Source organism: Arachis duranensis, chromosome 3 (genome assembly GCF_000817695.3).
Source record: "Arachis duranensis cultivar V14167 chromosome 3, aradu.V14167.gnm2.J7QH, whole genome shotgun sequence".
NCBI classification, from domain to species: domain Eukaryota; kingdom Viridiplantae; phylum Streptophyta; class Magnoliopsida; order Fabales; family Fabaceae; genus Arachis; species Arachis duranensis.
The window spans coordinates 121,316,731-121,327,393 of record NC_029774.3 but is presented as its reverse complement, the minus strand read 5'-3'; positions in this window follow the sequence as shown (position 1 = coordinate 121,327,393).

Genomic DNA, 10,663 nt, shown 5'->3' with positions numbered 1-10,663 from the left:
TAAAATATATATTTTTTTATTAAAAAAATTTCGAATAAAAGTGATTCAAAGTATAACCCCAATCCAATCTAAAGATAATAAATTTAAATCCTATAAAATATGTTTTGGGTCTAGGATGACACCAAATCTTAAACACTCTTATACCAATAGTATTGAAATAGTAAATACTGCTACATAACTTTCTTTAATAAGAAAAAAAAAACTGCTACAAATATGTGGTTTACTTTATTTGTTGTGCCCATCAAGACAATATATAGTGTTTTAATAAATAAATGAAGAATTTCAAATGAAATGGAGGTAAAATATTTTAGGATGAAACATTATGATCAATAACGAGAATATGACATGTAACATAATTTTATTGTTGGTCAACTTTTTTTCTTTTTGAATTGAAAATAGTTGAAGTGGAAATGACTAAATTATTTGGTCAATCGATTTTTTAAAATAAAACAAAATAAAATAGTTAATGACAAAAACACTCTCAATCGATATTAACTATTTGATTTTATTTATAAAAAAATGATTGATTTAGTCATTTAGATTCAATCATTTTATATTAAAGCAAAAATCAAATTTAACCAGAAAAGAAAAGCATGTCATATGTTATGTTTTCATTACTTGGTTAGAATACTTAGTTCAGAAACATTTTTACTTCATCATACTATTCATCTAAATAGATTTAAAACACTTGATAATTTATTTTGTCAATTTGTTTATGTATAATATTTTTGGTTCTCAATAAAAAATTCATTTATTTTTAGGACTCGAATTCAAAATTATTGACGATTACTTTCACCAAAATTTAAATTTTCTCTTTTACACTAATCGGACTGTCCGATTAATAAGCTTAATTTTTTTTACAAAGAAATCGGATGGTCCGATTTCTTCATCCCTGTTTTAGAAAAAATTGTTCTCATATCCATATCTAGCACCCACATTTTTCACAATAATGCATAACACACACATGCTTCTCATATCCAAAAAAATGAGCATATACCCGCCTAAAAGTGTATATGATGTTGTGGCCGGTGACATGTAATTAAAAGATTCTACTCTTTTACATACACTGTCTATTACTTAATTTTACGATTATATCTATAATATATGTGCAACAACTATCTTACGTATATATCAAAATTAACTATTAAAATTACTTATAAATATAAAATATATATTAAAATATAAATAATATATTAAAAATAAATTAAACTCCGCCTCTGTTACACTTGTGGTACATAGCCGGTCCTAAGTCCAGATAAAGAAGGAGGGTTGTGTTAGGTCTTCAACAACCAACATAAAAATATAGTTGAATCCCCATGACATGAATCAAAGACATTATTGCGTTAAAACTAGGTCATTGGCCGGAAGCAACGCGCTGTATAGCTCGAGTACGGTGTCAAATGAGTAAGAGCCGTTGCATCGGTGCCCGGATGTAGTGTTAAATGAGTAAGGGTTCTCGCATTTTCGTGAATAAACGAGGATAAATAAGCTAGTTCACAAAGTAAAAGATAAAGGTCGGAGCAATAGAAGGTTGAGATTTGGGATATGGAACATAGGCATTCTAATAGGAAAATCCATAGAGGTGGTGGACACCATGACAAGGAGGAAGATTAACATTATGTGCCTACAGGAAACAAAATGGATTGGTGCGAAGGCTAGGGAGTTGGATACTTCTGGTTTCAAACTTTGGTATACATGAAGGGTGAAGAATAGGAATGGGGTTGGAATAATTGTGGATAAGCAGTGGAAGAAGGACGTAGTGAATGTCAAGAGGGTGGGAGATCGGATCATCTCTATCAAACGTGTGGTGGAGGGAGGTGCTTTCCATGTGATTAGCGCCTATGCACCGCAAGTGGGTTCAGACGAACAACACAAGATAAGGTTTTGGGAGGATCTAGAGAGTTTGGTTCAAGACATATCTTTGGGAGATAAGATTTTCTTAGGAGGAGATTTAAATGGGCATGTTGGGAGAGAAATGACTAGATATGGGAGTATTCACGGAGGCCATGGTTTCGGGGTGATCAATACCGAAGGTAAAACTATTTTGGACTTTTTCTCAACTTTTGATCTTCTCATCGCAAATACATATTTTAAAAAGAGAGACGAACATCTTATAACCTATAAGAGTGGCATGACAAGCTCTCAAATTGACTTCTTGTTGAGGAGAGTCGATCGGAAATTTTGCATTAATTGTAAAATTATTTCGAGAGAGAATTTGACAACACAATATAGGGTGCTCGTCATGGATTTTCGTGTTGAGAAAAAGTTGAGGAAAAGACATCATACGAAGAACCCAAGGACGAGGTGGTGGCGGATGAAAGGTGAGGAACAAAGAAACTTTCTAAGACGGGTAGGAGAAGAGGCAAAGTGGGATGGGAATAGAAGCGCAAAAGAGATGTGGAGGGAGATGGCAGAAGTTATTAGAAGAACAGCTAAAGAAAGTTTTGGTGAATCTAAAGGAATATGACCAAGAGACAAGGAGTCTTGGTGGTAGAATGCGAGTGTACAAGATAAGATAAAGATAAAAAGGAGTGCTTTAAAGAGTGGTCTTTATGCCGCAACGCAGATAACTGGAAAAAATATAAGGCGACTAAGAAAGAGACAAAAGTGGCTGTAAGTGAAGAAAGAACAAGAGCATATGAGGGTCTCTACCAGTCTTTGGGCACGAAAGAAGGAGAAAATGTATATATAGAATTGCAAAGAGCTATGAAAGAAGAACGAGAGATTTGGATCATGTTAAATGCATAAAGGATAAGGATGGAGAGGTGTTGGCTCAAGAGGAGAAGATTAATGAAAGGTGGAAGAGTTACTTCTACGAGTTATTTAATGAGGAACAGAAGACTCTTCCGAACCTTGGTTGGTTATGCACAAGAGAAGAAGATCAAAAATTTGACTACTATCGAAGGATCCGAGACTTTGAGGTAAAAGAGGCTCTAAAGCAGATGAAAAATGGCAGGGCAGTAGGACCTGATAATATCCCGATTGAGGTTTGGAAGGGTCTTGGAGAAAAAGACATCAACTGGTTAACCAAGTTTTTTAATGAGATTTTAAGGTCAAAGAAGATGCCTGGTGAGTAGAGAAAGAGCACCTTGGTACCTATCTACAAGAATAAGAGGGATATACAAAGTTGCAGAAACTATAGAGGGATCAAGCTTATGAGTCATACCATGAAGTTATGGGAAAGGGTGATAACACAGAGGTTGAGAAAAGAGACACAAGTAACAGAGAACCAATTTGGATTTATGCTAGGCAGATCTACTACTGAAGCGATATACCTATTAAGAAGGATGATGGAGAGGTATTATAGTAATAAAAGGGATCTACATATAGTATTTATTGATTTGGAAAAAGTGTATGATAGAGTACCAAGGAAGGTCTTATGGAAGGTTTTAGAAAAGAGGAGAGTAAGGATCACATATATTCGTGTAATTAAAGACATGTATGATGGGGCCACAACTAGTGTGAAGACTCAAGGTGGTGTGACAGAGAAATTTTCTATTGGTATATGATTAAACTAGGGATCATCTTTAAATCTATACCTTTTCACATTAGTCTTGGAAGTACTCACAAAGCACATCCAAGAGCCTGTGCCATGGTGCATGCTTTTTGCCGATGATATCGTCCTTATGGGAGTGTCAAGGAAAGACCTAAATAAGAAGTTGGATTTATGGAAAGAAGTTCTAGAAGTGTATGGTCTGCGCATAAGCCGTAGCAAGACGGAATATATGGAATGTAAGTTCAGTCTGACAAGGGAAAACCCTAATATAGAGGTGAAGATTGGAAAAAACATCCTACGAAAAGTTAAAAGTTTTAAGTATCTTGGATGCATCATACAGGATAATGGAGAGATTAAACATGATGTAAATCATAGGATCCAAGCAGGTTGGTCAAAATGCCGGAGTGCATTTGGTTTTATATGCGACAAAAAATGCCTTTAAAACTTAAAGGTAAATTCTATCGCACCACTATAAGACCGGTTATGCTTTATGGTACGGAGTGTTGGGCGGCTAAAGGGAAGCACGAACATAAGTTAAGTGTGGCAGAGATGAAGATGTTGAGATGGATGAGTTGGAGTAGCACCCATTGTGGAAAAGATGGTTGAATCGCGTCTCAAGTGGAAAAGATGAGTAGTCATACGCACCTAAGAAGATCATCCATGAGGTGGTCAAACGAGATTTATATGTAAACGGTCTCTTTGTAGACATGATACATGACAGAGCACAATAGCGTTGTTTGATTCATGTAGGCGACCCCACTTAGTGGGACAAGACTTTGTTGTTGTTGTGCACTATTATTACTTTAAATATTCGTGACACGGATAAAAATAAAATACTTTGTATAACCGTCGAATGTTAATTATTTAACTTCGTAGCCGCAACTTATCAATCTATACCCGAGCGTTCACATAAAAGAATTTAGAAAATGAATCCAATACACAAGTGTATAAAAATAAATTTTTTATCGCTAACCAATAAGTTATAAATTAACAAGAACTAAAACAGAGTGGCAACATGCAACATGTGATTTTGCATAATTTAGTTAAGTCTATCATTGTGGGCACTACGAGTTCATATCTCACCTCATCCCCTTACAATATTTATTAATATATTTTATTCATGCATGAAGCGGTTATATATAATTTAATCTGTTATATTTTATATTATATAACTATTATAAATATTCTCCCTATCTACTTACCACATCTCCTTTATTCATGATTATATTAATGAAAAAAAAAATTATCGTTCAGTTTTCTTTTTTAAATGGCGGATAATTATTTCTATTGAATAGGGTATATATAATAAATTCCAATATTCCATCCCAATAATTAACCAGGACTCTTTTTTTTTTGAAAAAAATGAACATAATAAAATTATTAAAAATCAATACTCATTGAGGCTTCATTTGAATTTGTATTTACGCTTTTTGAATTAGCTGGTGATTCAAGCAATTTATTAAGCTATCATTCCAATTATAAAGTCTAATCATTGAGAACATGAGTTGTTGAATGGTATGCTAAAATTCAAGTAGTTTTCACTTTTCAATTTTCTTTCGTTTTGCTGAATATAGATTGACTTTTTCATTTTTTGGTGAAAGAACATATATTGACTTTGAGAAGCTTCTAGTCTTGAAACATATAATGCTCTTCTTTAAACTAGTTTTTTTTTTTTTAAAAAAAAAAACTAGCAACTTTGGGTGTGAGACTTCAATAACATTTAATACTGTTCTATGAAAATATTGATATTTTTTGAAAAAAGAAAATAATACTGTGCTTATCAAGCTAAATATGTTGGGTTCAGCATTTATATTAAATATATAATATATATTAATTTAAAAGTTCAACTAATAAATTTTAAGAATGTAAATGCAGGAATTAAAGTTACTGAATTGAAATATGGATTGAAGAAAAAAATCAAGAGAAGAAAATTAAATAAATTAAAAAGGCTCTAAAATTTTGCTTGCATAGGGTTTAATAGAAATATATTATATTAGAAGATACAATTATATAGGTAAAATTTCAATCTAGCTACGTTCTTGAAGTTGTAATTAATTTAAAAAAATAAATAACAAAATAACTAGGAGATCGATAAGTCAATTATTTTTGCCGGTCGAATATGATAGCTGAAATTTGTTCATACAGCAAACTTAAATGCAAGACTTTGAGAGAGACTTTTTTATTTCAACTATTATTTTTCATAGGAATAGGAGAAATAAAATGAATAAGTAACAAATAGAAAAAAAAAGGTATAAACTGCTGAAATTCTTTCTTGGAATAAGAAATAACTTCTTATTTATTTCACATGTGAGTAGAGAAAGAATTATTCAATTTATTTAACGGTGTAGAGAACCAAGGACTCAAGACTTCAAGTTGAAATTTTATCATGTGTACATTATAATAATATATATAGCCCTTTAATTAGTCCTATATTCTGTCATTTCCTCACATTCAAACAGGCTAAGTGACAACGATGATGAAGCTAAGTCTCGTTTTTCATAATAATGTATTAAATTTCCTCCCTTTTTTTTTATGCAAAACGTCTTATCCTTGTCTTTTTTTTTATTTTATCATTTTTTTAAAGATAAATAAATTTAAATTTACAATTTTTAAATGAGTATAAAAATATTATATAATTTGAATTATAATTTTTTGGTTTTTAATTTTATCGTTATTAGTATTCTCAAAATAAAAACATATACAAAATATAAATTTGCGTACGATTATCTTTATATAAAATTAATATTTAAAAATTATTAAATAATTTAAAATTTTTAATTAAATTATTATTTAATAATTTTTAACTATTAATTTTATGTAAAAACATGTAAATGATGACTCATATACAATATCCAATAATAGTATGTACTTAATTAATGATATGTTTGAACATTATAGGCAATAATAATACAAGACTCTATAATAGGGTGATGGTCCCCTACATCTTCCATGTTTATGCGTTGCATAGTTGGAATCCACAGTAACATGATATAGTAGTGCGTTTAGCCTTTCATACTTGAAAAGCGTATATATATATTTTTAAAAGAAAAAGTTTAGAGTTAAATACTTTTACTAAAATGTGGTAAATATTTAATCAATAAAAATAAAATGAGTAATTTTATATTATTAGATAAAATTTTATACTATTAAAAATATTAATAATAACTAATTAATAGTATAAGTATACTTATAAATTTTAACTATTAATCTTAATTATATATATTTTTTATAATTAAAATCAACGTTAAAATTTACTAAAACACCAGTGTATACTTAAATTATACAAGAAAGTGTACTCCACTACTTCACACAAAGCACGACTTATATATATTTACATGCAATATAATAGGAAGAAAGGTAGGTATAATCGTATGAAAGAGAGAAAAGAGAGTTTTCTCTTATTACTTGTTGGTGTGTGCTTTCTCCTTTTCTTTATTTATAGGAGCATGCCTCTATACCTAACTCGTTATTATATATAGATAGCTTGGCACCTATAAAGGGAACCTCATATTATTCTCTTCTTCCGCTAACACTGCTCTGTGAATGGGAAGAACAAAGACTGCCTTTTAACAAGCTTCTTGGGCATGTGAATAACAAAAATGCAACTGCGTGCCCTTTTATTTCTATCCACATACATAACTTTTCAATTACAACAATAACAAACTAACTTAAATTGTTCGAGTCAACTCACTTATCTGTTTAAATAAATATTGGGCTAAAAAATATCATAGATAACTAAACAAAAAAATTATAACATCTTATTTTATTAGGTGAGATAAATTACATGAATTAATTAAAGCGTCTTTGTCATATATTATATTTAAAATAGGGTAAAAAACCCAAATGAGCCAAGGAGAGCTCAAAATTACTCAATTCAGCCAAATCAAAAATTCATACATGAATCAACCAGGACGAATTATTATATAATTCGAATCAATATGATTCGAATTATAGTTACATGTAATTCGAATTGATATGATTCGAATTACTAGGAAGGCTACAAACTAATGAAGTTCGAAACAACTCATTTCGAATTATATCAACCTAATTCGAATTTAGTTAATTCGAATTACTAGGAGAAGTGGATTTTTGAGAGAGGTTCGAATCTAGTTGATTCGAATTAGATGAAAGTTGAGTTACATAGTAATTCGAATCAACTTGATTCGAATTACAAGGGATTCGGCTATAAAAGGAGTTCGAGCCAAGTTCATTCGAATCACTTTCTCATTCTCCAACCCCACCAAATCCCAGAGAAAAAGACCAACGTTCAGTAAGAGTGCGACTAGAGCGGCTGTTTCTGTCGATGGGGGACGATTCGGGAAGGCTTTATCGTTTGGATGGAGTAGCTCATATCGCCGGTGTGATCAACGACGAGGTTAGTGGTTTATGAAAGCGGTATTTGTTAATGGTTTTTTATAATGGTTTATGTTACTGCTAGTGGTTTAGGATAGTGGTTTAGGAAAGTAGTGTAGGCTAGTGGTTTTCGTTAATGGTTTTTTATAGCGGTTTATTTAAGTGTTAGGTGTGTATGCAAGTAAAGGCTTTATCGTTTGGATGGAGTAGCTCATATCGCCGGTGTGATCAACGACGAGGTTAGTGGCTTATGAAAGCGGTTTATGATAACGGTATTTGTTAATGGTTTTTTATAATGGTTTATGTTACTGTGAGTGGTTTAGGATAGCGGTTTAGGATAGTGGTGTAGGCTAGTGGTTTTTGTTAATGGTTTTTTTATAGCGGTTTATTTTAGTGTTAGCGGTTTAAGCAAGCGGTTTAGGCCAGTGGTTTTTGTTAGCGATTTTTGTACTTGGTTTTTGTTAACGGTTTTGGATAGTGGATTAAGTGATGGTTTAGCGGTTAATGGTAGTGGTTTATGATAAATGTGAAAATGCATATGTTTTTGTTAATGGTATTGGCACGTGGTTTGAGTGAGCGGTTTGTGTATAAAATGTCGGTCGTTTGTCTCATATATCTGTAACCCATCATGATTTATTTACTGGTTCGTTATAAAATATATGGCTTATGTTAGTGGTTTGTGCATCTGTTCTAATTATGCGGTTTATTTACTGGCCAGCCTCGTCGTTGCATATCCAGCGTTAGGCGGCAGCAGGGGATGCGTCTTGATGAGAGGTATGTTTCGTACTTGCAGATGGCGGGACTTTACCATCTTGCGAGACTGAACGACAGATGGTTCCGACTAGACGAGCCCCTAGTCAGCGCATTCGTCGAGAGGTGGCGGCCTGAGACGCACACCTTCCACATGCCCTTCGGAGAGTGCACTATCACGCTTCAGGACGTCGCATACCAGCTGGGGTTGCCAGTCGACGGAGATTACGTTAGTGGGTGCCTTACCGACTTCCACCTTTACATTGAGGGTGGGAGACCTGCTTGGCAGTGGTTCCATGAGTTGCTCGGTGTTTTACCTCCCGAGAACCAGGTGCAGAAATTCGCAGTCAACTGCACCTGGTTTCAGGAGACATTTGCAGAGTGTCCAGACGGGGCAGATGAGGAGACAGTTAGGCGCTTTGCCCGGGCCTATATCATGATGTTATTGGGTACGCAGCTGTTTGCCGACAAGTCCGGCAATCGTATACACATCAGATGGCTACCTTATGTTGCTCGGCTTGAGGAGATGGGTCGCTACAGTTGGGCGTCGGCGGCACTAGCATGGCTGTACAGGTGCATGTGCCGAGTCGCCAACAGACATGTGGTGAAGTTAGCTGGCCCGTTACAGTTATTATAGTCTTGGATCTTCTGGAGGTTTCCCACTCTTAGACCATCTTGGTATGATGAGATCAGTTGGCCCCTTGCCTCGAGGTACCGTTATTGTTTTGTACTATATATTCTTCCTGTTTTTATTTTCGATTATGTAACCAATTCTTCTGTTTTCTTGTACGCAGATGGTCTGGTTACAATCCTGGGATTAGCAACAAGGGACTTCGGGTACAGATGGCTCGCATGAAGATCGACTTGTTACAGCCTCGGCAGGTAAGTACGCAGAACATTTGTGTATCTGAAGTCATTGTTTCAGTTTATAGCTCTTAACTAAGTGTACCTTGTTGGTTGGTTATCATTGTTATGGTATGTACTTTGTTATTATGTTATTTGATATTATGTTATGTACTTTGATGTTTTGTTATGTCATTTACTTTGATGTCTTCTACTTTTATGTTATGATTTATAGCTTGATGTTATGTTATTCGTTATCAGTCATCCCATGATATAATGTTGTTTGTTTTAGATATTAATTTCAATCATTTAAAAGACATTCAACAGAAATATTTGGTACAAATAACAACTTTCATTACACATAGGAAACAGAGTAGTTCCAGACTAGTTGTAATAACTTAAAAATTAAAAACAATTAGAAGACAAGTGCTAATACATTAACAAACAAACACAGACATAGCAAATCTCCTACTGATTTCCAGCAATCCCGCTGGGGCCTGCGGCTTGTGGACAACTACGCCTGGTGTGACCTGGCTGCCTGCAGAGGCCACATCTCTTTGGCCGGTTCGGATCTGCTTCATCCATGTTGGTGCGAATTCTTGTGGATCTAGGACGACCCTCCCTCGCACGCCTCATACTCGGATCCGGTATAACGGTAGGCCCGGCATAAGGTGGCCAGAAACCCTCTGGAATGGGAGGTGTAAATCCCATCTGATAGACACCGAAAACGGAACTAAGGCGATATACCTCGTGGACGTAAGGGTGCCATGTAAGCCGTGAATAAGCACAGCATGCCAGTGCGTGCGGACAGGGAAAATGAAGTGCTTGGAAGTATCCACAATCACAAGTCTTAGACCCTAATGAGACCCTGTACGTACCAAGAGAGAATGAACCTGTCGGAGTTGTCTCAGCAACGGTGTATTCCGAGTTATCCCTGTCGTAAACAGTCACCGTGAAGTGCCTGGCTGTCCTCAGGTTGGCCTCGATACACTTTACTAGGTATTGACTGAATTGTTGTCCAGTACCCATCTGAGCCTCGGCCTCCCTACCCTTACGGACAAATAGCTCAGCTAGCCTTCCGTATGTGGCCTTCACCAGCGAGCAAACAGGGAGGTTTCTAACCCCCTTCAGGATTGAGTTGACACATTCCGAAATGTTGGTCGTCATGTGCCCGAATCTCCGACCCCCATCACAGTACTGTGTCCACAACGAGTAATCGAT